An 11,700-nucleotide genomic window follows, 5' to 3' on the forward strand; every position below is an offset into this window, starting at 1 on the left:
AATGTTTGCATATGACGTTGGAGAGCCTTCTTAGGTATTTGTGTTGTAATGTTTCAACTACAGGTTTTATAATCTGTGACGCCGTTGGCATTCCATTGTTGGTTGTTGGCAGTGTGGCATGGCCGGGTTTGAGTGGTGTTCTCTCAGTCTGCTATCAATTTAGTGGAACACTTCAAACTCCAAAGAAGGCTACTGACTCATGTTTGGTCTACTTGGATCTCGTCCCATGATATGGAACAATTCTGGATTACATACTGAAGATGTAGTATTGCATTGACTTCTTTTCTTTTTTCTTTATAAATACATGACACCTTATAGTATACTATAGACTGTTCTCTATGCTACGGCATGGCAAGTGGTACTGTTTATTATCTATCTATCTTGTTGCCGAGACACTTTATCCCTACCAATTTGTACATACAGTGCATTCAGAAAGTATTCAAACCACTTGACTTTTTCAACATTTTGTTATGTTATAGCCTTATACCCTGACTACACTGCTTGCGTCGCGTGCGCGAGCGTTGCAAAATCAATTTAGAAATCCATGTTATTCACACTGCTCGCGAGCGTCTGCGTTGCCATTCCTATTTCTGACGCAGATCGCGCTGCAAGTCCTGCCTCTCCCATCTCCTCATTGGTTTATAGAAGCAGGTACCCATGTGCCATCTCCTCATTGGTTATACCCACGTGGGTGATTGAAAGACGAACTGTTGCCGGTTGTCGTGGTAATACTATGAAAGTTTAGATGCCAATCACCATATAAGTTAAACGATGAAAAAGCCTGGAAGGAGGAGAGATGACTAGAAACGATTCAGTTGACCGTTTTATGTGTGGATTAATTGTCGGAGTAGAGGACCTTGTGCATTTCAGGTAAAATAACTTAATGTTTATATCCCAGGACAAATTAGCTAGCAACAGCAAGCTAGCTAAATAGGACAAATTAGCTAGCAAGTGCAAGCTAAATTTCCATAAATGTTTAATGCTTTTCGACCTGTCCCCAAATTAATGTCATTGGTTCAGAGTTTGTTTTGATATTTAAACCTGCGTGTCGTGATCGCGTTTGGTGTAGGGGGACAAAATAAATTTATGCACGATGGCGAACGATGGCGCACGCGCGCAGGCGGCTTGGGTTCCGTGTTACTCTAAAATGGATTCAATCGTTTTTTCCCCTCTCATCAATCTACACAACATACCCCGTAATGACAACGCAAAAACAGGTTTTTAGAAATATCCCTTTTACATACAGTACCAGTCAAAAGTTTGGACACACTTACTCGTTCAAGTTTTTCTTTATTTTTTACATTGTAGATAAATAGTGAAGACATTAAAACTATGGCATAACACATATGGAATCATGTAGTAACCAAACAAGTGTTAAACAAATTAGATTCTTCAAAGTAGCAACCCTTTGCCTTGATGACAGCTTTGCACACTCTTGGCATTCTCTCAACGAGCTTCATGAGGTCGTCACCTGGAATGCATTTCAATTAACAGGTGAGCCTTGTTAAAAATATATTTGTGTAATTTCTTTCCTTCTTAATGCGTTTCAGCCAATCAGTTGTGTTGTGACAAGGTAAGGGTGGCATGCAGAAGATAGCCCTATTTGGTAAAAGACCAAGTACATATTATGGTAAGAACAGCTCAAATAAGCAAAGAGAAATGACATCATAATTACTTTAAGACATGAAGGTCAGTCAATCTGGAAAATCATGTAGAAAAGAGTAAAATAAAGAAAAACCCTGAAATGAGTAGGTGTGTCCGAACTTTTGAATGTTACTGTAAGTATTCAGACCTTTACTCAGTACTAAGTTGAAGCACCTTTGGCAGTGATTACAGCCTCGAGTCTTCTTGGGTATGACGCTACAAACTTGGCACACCTGTATTTGGTGAGTTTCTCCCATTCTTCTCTGCAGAAACTCTCAAGCTCTATCAGGTTGAATGGGGAACGTCGCTGCGTAGCTATTTTCAGGTCTCTCCAGAGATGTTTGATCGAGTTCAAGGTAAACTCAAGGATATTTAAAGACTTGCCCCGAAGCCACTGTGTGCTTAGGGTCATTGTTCTGTTGGAAGGTGAACTTTCACCCCAGTCTGAGGTCCTGAGCGATCTGGAGCAGGTTTTCATCAAGGATCTCTCTGTACTTGGCTCCGTTCATCTGCCACCACCATGCTTCACCGTAGGGATGGTGCAGGTTTCCTCCAGACGTGACGCTTGGCATTCAGGCCAAAGAGTTCAACCTTGGTTTCTTTAGACCAGAGAATCTTGTAGAGTCTGGCCAATCTACCACAATGGCCTGATTGGTGGAGTGCTGCAGAGATGGTTGTCCTTCTGGAAGGTTCTCCCATCTCCACAGGGGAACTCTGGAGCTCTGTCAGAGTGACCATCGGGTTCTCCCTGATCAAGGCCCTTCTCCCCGATTGCTCAGTTTGGCCGGGTGGCCAGTTCCAAACTTCTTCCATTTAATAATGATGGAGGCCATTGTGTTCTTGGTGACCTTCAATGCTGCAGACATTTTTTGGTACCCTTCCCCAGATCTGTGCCTCGACATCATCCTGTCTCGGAGCTCTACAGAGAATTCCTTTGACCTCATGGCTTGGTTTTTGCTCTGACATGCACTGTCAGCTGTGAAACCTTGTATAGACAGGTGAGTGCCTTTCCAAATCATGTCCAATCAATAGATTTGACCACAGGTGGACTCCAATCAATTTGTAGAAACATCTGAAGGATGATCAATAGAAACAGGATGCACCTGAGCTCAATTTCGAGTCTCATAGCAAAGGGTCTGAATACTCATGTGAAGAATGTATTTCCGTTTTTATTTTTAATACATTTGCAAACATTTCTACAAACCGGTTTTCGCTCGTCTGTATGGGGTATTGTGTGATTGATGAGGGGAAAAAAACATTTTATCAATTTAAGAATAAGGCTGTAACATAACAAAATGTGGAAAAGGGAAGGGGTCTGATAACTTTCCGAATGCACTGTATCTATGTCAATTACCTCGTACCCCTGCACATCGACTCTGTACTTGTAAGTACCCCGTCAAGTTATCATTACTCATTATGTACTTTTTTTCCTCTGCATTGTGGGTAAGTGAGTATTTCTCTACACCTTTTCTACATCTTTTCGTTATGAAGCATTTGACAATAAAATGTGATTTGTAGTATTAAAAAATCTGATAAGGACAAACGTTATTGACCCTAGAGTTGTATAGTAATGACATTTTATTTTTAATTCATTGCACCTTTCCTCTGATGTTTTCATGTGAAGTATTTTCCAGTATGATTTTACACAGCACAGGCTTGAAGGGACAGAAACTTTGAAGTCATGCCCACCTATTTTATAACCTGCAACAACCATGGATTGGGCTTTTTGAGAGCAACTCAGAGCATGGAGAATCCCCATTGAGCTGTACCCCTCAGATTTATAAGTTCATAATATGTGTATGTGTAGTGTTGTTCTTTCACCTTTGTTAGGGTTAGTGTGTGCTGTCCTTGTTCATACAAGAATGCTGTGGCAGGGCCAGCCCAGAAAAGTGTGCTCTGGGACATTCAAGGCCTGCTATCGAGAGGCAGTGTGATATCATTTTCCGGCAAACCAAAAATCAAGGCCTTGGACGGACCTTTTCTATGTCAGGGATAGGGGAAGTGTATGTTTTCTGACAGTTGCTCCTTTCAAGATTAATGGGTTTATGAGAACCGTGTGTCTTCCGCCAAAAGCCAAGCTCAAAATCTGTCAGTGTTACCAGCAGCATAATAGTGAAGTCCTGACATTGGAATCCAAAAGACAGAGTGAGTTTTGATGTCACAACAGAGCAGAACATTGTCTCTATACTGTGTGTGTGTGTGCACATGTGTGTATGTGTTTTAAAGACTTATGTTTGGTATAGCCATCTTGATTTTGTTATATTAGGGATGGAAAAAGCTAACCACTTTTGTTCCATGTGTTGACCTTCGTCTGAAACAACTTTAACAATAGGATTGATATCTGTAGGGATGGTAAAAATATAGATTTCAGCAATGTAGGTTCAGCATCTTTGAGTTGTTATATCATGCACTCCAAAATGAAAACAGTTGCATAAAACTTCAGGTTTGGTTTAAGTGTGGTTTAAGTTTCTGTAGCTGACTTTATCATTCTTGTTTACTCTGGAGATGAAGAGGAGAAGAGTAATTACAGTAAATTACATCTGACCAGATAATTTATGTATGGTTAATTTTTGAATATTGTTATCATGTACTTATACCACTGAATGCAACAGCATTTCACTTACCTGTAATTAGTTTCACATCATTGGATTTCATTTCTTTTAAAGTGGAAAGCAGAAAAACACAAGCCCTTTTGATCTGTTGATCATGGACACAAGAGTGGTCTGAACCCCGGAGAGTCACCTTTAAATTAGTGGCTCAAGATGAGGACCAATCGTCTCCCGTACAGGCTTTAGGGCTGGATTCAATCCGTATCGCCCAATATCACGGAAGATACGCATTATAGCTCGATTTAAATTTAAAGGCCATTTCCCCACGTTCGTGGAGACTGCATTCACATTAAATGTTGCATATGTCGGCTCATTCGTAAATTACCTTTACGTTTTCACGCAGATCGTTCACGATACTTCAGCGATACGGATTGAATCCAGCGCTTAGTTGCTGTGGGTGGATGTGAAATCTAATATGATCAGGAGGCAAGGCACTGGCATCCAGGCAGCCTTGTTGTATCTGTGTGGACCTCAGTGAACCGCTGCCAGACACCCATAAATACATTCCCTTATTTCTAACATGGTGTGCATGCCAGTTGGTCCTAGAAGTGGGTTTGTTTTGGGTGTTCTCAGTGTATTCCCGCCAGCGCCTCACTTCCACGTTTCTCATAAGAGAGCCACTGACTTCCTGAAATGCATATGTATTCATACTGGTAGTCGTCTGTCATTTCAGTGATTTGTTGAAAGCTGCATAAGTTAAGTCCAGTGTCTGTACAAAGGAGACCTGTTTGTCCAGACACACATGGATTAGTCAACTAGACATCCCACATTCACAAAGTGTAGTGTCACATAAATGCAGAATCAACATGAATTTGAACCTCAACTATGTTCAGTAATCCTAGCCCTGGGTATTCAAATCAGTATTGAATGTGGAACCAGCTGAATCTTACAGTCAGTTGAGATTTTTTAGAATTTACTACTCATTAAAAAACGTATTTTGCATTCTAGAAAATAACAGTTGAATAACACTTACTTTAACACTTAAACTTAAGTAACACTTGAACAATTGCAGAATCCAAGATTTAATTTCATAGTATTTGAAATACAGTGCACACATGATTAATTAAGTCTTATTTTTAACCTTCCAAAATGGGGGACCGTAACTCACTCATACAAGTGGGGAAATGCCTGACATGTTTGCATAGAGTAGGGACAGACAGGACTGCATCCAAGCCTGGACTTGCTGGCCAAGAAAAAACACAAACATACACACACACCCAACACACAAGTAGATGGAGGGTGCATACTGCAGAAATCACTACTTTAGAATGACAGATATACCATCTTAATTTGACCCGTATTATCGCATCAAAATAATCCTGCAGCAACAGGATTTGAACGTTTAGTCCATAATGTTGCTTGATTGGTGGTTAGGATGTAAACTGGTCAAATTTAGGCTATATGGAATGTGCAATACTAATATCAATGTGTGTTAGTGCAGGTTTTCAGTGAATATTTGTAAATCACGAAGCTCATCTGCATTCCCTGCAGCTCAGGGAAATTCAGTGACAACAGAGTGATCAAATTAAGATAATCTGCATGTGCTATAATTGAGTTATCCCCTGCACAGTGCAGTGTGATTAGAAATCCCCTTCTAAACATACAGCCACACACCACCACTTTACCCCATCAGCAGTGAGAGGCTGTTCAGTTTACCTCATTGTGAAATGTCCAAAAGCAGAGCATATACAGTATGTCCTAATAGATGGACAGGGCAATAAGAGAATACCGGTGGGACATTTTTGAATGTTTGAAACGAGAAAAAACACAAACTGCCATGATGCCTCTGTTGGCTATATAAGTGAATGCTACGGGATAGAACAGATAAGACAGGAGAGGAGGTGAGCTGTGGTTGAAAGCACGTGACAACCTGTATGACAACAGAGGTTCTCTAGGTTTGCACACCTGTTCCAAACACATCCTAACCTTCAACTGCTGTACCAGGAGCCTGTTGTGCTTGCTGTTCCTGAAAAGTCTTTATATTAAGCACTGGACAAAGCTGAGAGCTCTGTGTGATTCATTTACAAAACCTATAGGTGGTGTAGTCGCAGATTAGCTGCGTTCTGTACTCCCACTTACTGACCGCGGGGTGCAGCGGACAAGATGCGTTCTTTTGACAAAGTAGTCTACATTAAAGAGAATCATTTTAATCTGTTTCATTTTGTGCTGTGTAATGAAATGGGTAATGATCAGAATATGCAGCGACTTCAGAAAGTATTCATACCCCTTGATTTATTACACAATTTGTTGGGTTACAGCCTGAATTCAAAATGGATTAAATAAAAACAATTCTCACCCATCTACACACAATACCCCATAATGACAAAGTGAAAACATGTTTATAGACATTTTAGCAATTGTATTGAAAATGAAACACAGAAATATCTAATTTACATAAAAATTCACATCCCTGAGTCAACACATGTTAAAATCACCTTTGGCAGCAATTACAGCTGTGAGTCTTTCTGGGTGAGTCTCTAAGAGCTATGCACACCTGGATTGTACAATTTTTGCACATTATTCTTTTAAAGATTCTTCAAGCTCTGTCAAGTTGGTTGTTGATCATTGCTAGATAGCCATTTTCATGTCTTGCCATAGATTTTCAAGCTGATTTAAGTCAAAACTATAACTAGGACACTCAGGAACATTCACTGTCTTCTTGGTAAGCAACTCCAGTGTATATTTGGCCTTTTGTTTTAGGTTAATGTCCTGCTGAAAGGTGCATTTGTCTCCCAGTGTCTGTTGGAAAGCAGACTGAACCAGGTTTTCCTCTAGGATTTTGTCTGTGCTTAGCTCTATTCCATTTCTTTTTATCCTAAAAAACTCCCTAGTCCTTGTCAATGACAAGCATAACATATTGAAGCCACTACCATGCTTGAATAAATGATGAGTGGTACTGAGAGTGACACGGAATCAAAATTGAATCCAATTCAGGCTGTAACACAACAAAATGTGTGAATACTTTCTGAAGGCAGTGTAAATAAAGGTGACTGAGGTTTTTAGCAGAGGAATGTCCAAGTCATGTTCCCGTTGAGTTTTCCATGCGCCATCCTGAAAGACAATAAGACATTGACTGACAGAGAGGAACAGTTTACAATGACACTGACATGGGAATGTTATAAGTCAATTATTACTCCATTCATGTTCATTTTAGAATTATTTTGTGGCAGGTTTGGGGTATAGAGGCCTCAGATATGAGGCTTTAGTTGAACCACTTTTGTATAGAAAACGACATCGGGATTGCTAAATGTCAATATGCAATGTTGATGAAACCATCTTTTCCCCATATAAAGTCAGTGTCTTAATAGTGATAGTGGTAATTACAGGGTTGGTCAAAGGTGTCTCTTTGTGCATACAAGCATGTGAGAGAGCTCACAGTGCTATGAAAAGTCAAGGAGAGATTACATTAATCTGGTATAATTAGATGAGGTTCACACCTTTAGCAGAAATTTGCAACAAAGGGAAATGATCCTTCCCCCAACCTCAATAATGCTACCCTGTCATTATGTCACAGACAGTTTGTTTAGAGGGATCAATTAAGGATCATTTTATGCCGCTCAGCTATATGGCAAATACCTTTGCTTTGGACGTACTTTCTTCCTATCAAGGCAGTGCTGCCAATAGAAAACGTGAATGGTTGGAAACTTGATGTCAACAATGTTGTTGCTAAATCAAAGCGTCCCTCTCTGAATCATTGTGCAATTACCTCAAAGGAGAGGCTTTCATGGAAGATTCAAAGTGTCTCCATATGCTGCAGAGCATAACCTTACACTACATCTCAAAAACATCCAGAGAAATGGAACTCTGTGTGTCTCTCCCTGAAGAGGAACCGGTCCCAGACCTTCTGCCCAACAGGGAGAGAAAATTACTACACCAAATCAAGAGAATGAGGCAATCTTTCCTTGGCAGTAGATGTAGGGACACGGTTCCAGAGCTACCCTCACTCTTTGAAACAGCAAGGACTTCTGAATGAAGTAGAGCACCGAGTCATCATCACACAAGACTGGGTGCTAAGAGCAACTTGAGGGCTGAAGAGGAAAGCTGTTCTCTTTGTTGCAATCATGAAGAAGATAAAGCTGAAAATTGTTAGGGTGGTGATGAAGATGATTGCATCCTTTCATTTGACTATTTTGAAACACAGTACTTGGATTCAGTGGGGTGTATTTTGAACTTGCCAGCAGTGACATCAGCGTGTAAACATAACCTTTAAGAGTTGCCTACGAAGATGTGCTTCGTCAAACCCGGCCACTTGAGAAGAGATACCCGCCTGAGGAGGATGACTTGAGGTCTCTTGTGCTCTGGGAAATTGTCAGTATGGAAATGATCGATTTGCCTGATAATGGTAAGAGCCAGGTTAAGCTGGGCTCCGTCAGCGGCATTGCTTTAATATCAATAACACGGAAGAATGCCTGGTTTCAGAGAGGAACATTCGGGGAGCCCCGCCAGGGAGGCTTGAATGGATTCCAGACCCAAATAGACCACCAATTCCCCATGGAGACGGGCCCACAACCTCAGAGCCAAGCAGAGACTAGCAGGCCTCCTGTGCTGTGCTATTCTGTTCTGTGTATCCTGTTGCTCTCCCACCATGTAGCCAAGCCCTTCCCAAACATAGAGTTTACATCTCCAGATCAAAGTGATAATGGGCATTGATTAATAATCTAAACAAATAGAGGTCTCATTGCCATTGAGTTTCCAGAGAAGTCAGGACGGGGATCCAGATTGTGGTCCTTCCTCTTCCTACTGGGATGCATGTATAGTGAAAAGGATTAACAGTGCCTATAAGCTACCATTCAATGATTTAGATCTCTATCAGCATATCAAAATATCGGCATGAGAATTCAATTAGAAAACTCAATAATACCCATTTTAAATAATAAATACAATAAAAAAATATATTTATCATTTTTAGTTTTAAAATGTGATTTGTTTTGTACTATTAGCTCATTATTCTTGGTTTTTGTGTGTTGGCTGCTTGAGTTGTATTTCAGTAGTAGGCTATTCCTCAGTGGTACTGTGTGATTCTCCAGAACTGGGGGAGCAGGTTGAAAGTGATACACTTTCTTTAGAAGCAGCCAGCCTAAATCAAGCGTGACATTATTAGCATTCTAGAGTTTAAATGTTTGAGTTAAAAGTAGAAATGGATTTGTCACTGTCTCCTTGTCTTCAGATGATTCATTCTATCAGTAGATGTTTTCCCCCCTCGTTTATTTTCTGAACTTAAGCCAAAGCAAGCACAAGCAAATCCTGGAGGACACATTTGACTGGCTGGTTTAAACAGTTTTCTTTTTTCCTGCTCACACACAGCAAAAAAAGCCATTTCATTTTTGAAAGATGTCTTGAAGAAAAAATACAATTTAACAATGTGGAAAACATTAAAGGAAAAATTGGATTGCCATTTCAAAATGGGACCACTTCATTCAGGTTTTGTTCATGGATGTGGTGCTTTGAAACTACTCCATGGTAGAACTTTACAGAGGTGCAACATCATTAAAACCCAGTGGCTTAAAGCCTTTACTGAGCCCAGGACAGAGAAGGTGGGATGAGCGGCGATAGCCCAAGCCCTTTGAACTGTGCCTTTAAGTCTCGTCTCTGCACCTTTGCAAACATACAGACATCCTCCAGCCCCCTCCACTGCACTCTGGGTCATATTGAGTTCTCAGGGAGAATGTAGATAGCTGAGATGCTGTCGATAAGGCGGTGCGAAGTGATGACACGATTGCAGAATCAGGCCCTCTAACGAGGCGCAGGCCACGGGTGAATAGGAACGCGTTGTTCAGAGGTCACCTGGCATCTCAGTCAAGACGGAGACAAACTGAGCTTGAGCTTGGCATTTCACCTACAAAGCCTGATTTGGGTGTTAGCGTGTGTAAAAGAGGCGAAGTCAGGTGCAGGAGAGTAGCGTGATGTAAACAGGCGCACCTTATTAAAGTTCCAAAACGAGAGCACAACATAAATCAAATGCGCTCAAAAACACGGAACATAACCAAAGTAAAGCATGTAAAAAGACACCACAGCAACATGAAACAATTACACACAAAACATGATGAGAAACAGAGGGTTAAATACAAGTAGCTAAATTGGGGAAATGAAAACCAGGTGTGTATGGAAACAAGACAAACAAATGGATACATGAAAAATGGAGCGGTGATGGCTAGAAAGCTGGTGACGTCGATCGCCGAACGCCGCCCGAACAAGGAGAGGAGCCGACTTCGGCGGAAGTCGTGACACTGAGAAGCGTCTACAGCGTATTTTATTCTTTCACACTGCTAAATATGTCTCCTTTCTGCAAAAAGGATGATCCTACTTCTCTTATATTTCCTCCAGACAGAGCCACTAGCCTTCAGCGGACTGACCAGTGAGGAGAGCCCCATAACTACAGTCATTAGTGTTTATGAGATAGCTCAGCAGCAGTGGTAGAAAAAGTACCCAATTGTCAAATGACTCAAGTAAAAGTGAAAGTCACCCAGTAAAATACTACTTGAGTACAGGGGCGGAAATCCCGGGGGGGGACGGGGGGGACACGACCCCCCCATCCTGGGAAAAATATGATTTGTCCCACCCAATATATCACTGAAACATAACTATGTAATTTAAATAATATTAATAATACGCAATGAAAGCAATTGTGCTGATTATAGACACTTAATAGCGCGTTTTTAAGTTTCAAAAGATTGCAACCCCCCCACCCTTTGCCTCACAATGGTTTGATCCACTGCCAGTTTCTTAGCTTGCTCGGTAACAGAGAGTTCGTATCTTCTGTCTGAAAGGCACTCAATGCACGTAACTGACGTGAGGTTAATCCAGTCAATCGCGCACACACACACTAGCTGAATATGCAGAGCTAGCGCGCAAATATTAACTATTAAGCTAGCTAGTACCTATTCCATTTATGTGGCGTCGTCAAAGATGGAGTCAGCATGCAGATGATGTAAGTTAGTGCTTCAAAGTCCCTGTGATAAGGTTAGCGATAAACTGAAATCCAAACTGAACAGAACTACACTCTCTTCTACCATTGTCTTAAATATATTTAATGGTCTCGTTGCAAAAGCTAAATTGTCGCAAGTGAACTTTTATGTATTTATTTTATTTCACCTTTATTTCACCCGGGTAGCAAAGATTATAGCAAACACCACTGAAACTGAATTGGTGCTCGCTAGCTTTGCAAATTCAGCTATTGTTGGAAGCCAGCCAATATGAAACAAACTATTAAAATAACAAAAGGTTGCAGCATATGTTGTGTAAATGGTGAACTCATACAGCTGTCAACTCTTGTCATTTTAATCCGTTTCACATTTGCTAGCTACCTTTTAGATCGAAGCCCAAATAGAATGATTGAAGATGATAGAAGCCCATCTCCTACTGTAAATAACCTACACATTGTGTGTGTAGCCAGCCAGCCAGGTAGAAAAATGGCAGAAAAATAAAAGACGGACATCAGAGTATTTAT

Source organism: Salmo salar, chromosome 09 (genome assembly GCF_965601325.2).
Source record: "Salmo salar chromosome 09, fSalSal1, whole genome shotgun sequence".
In the NCBI taxonomy this organism is placed as follows: Eukaryota; Metazoa; Chordata; class Actinopteri; order Salmoniformes; family Salmonidae; genus Salmo; species Salmo salar.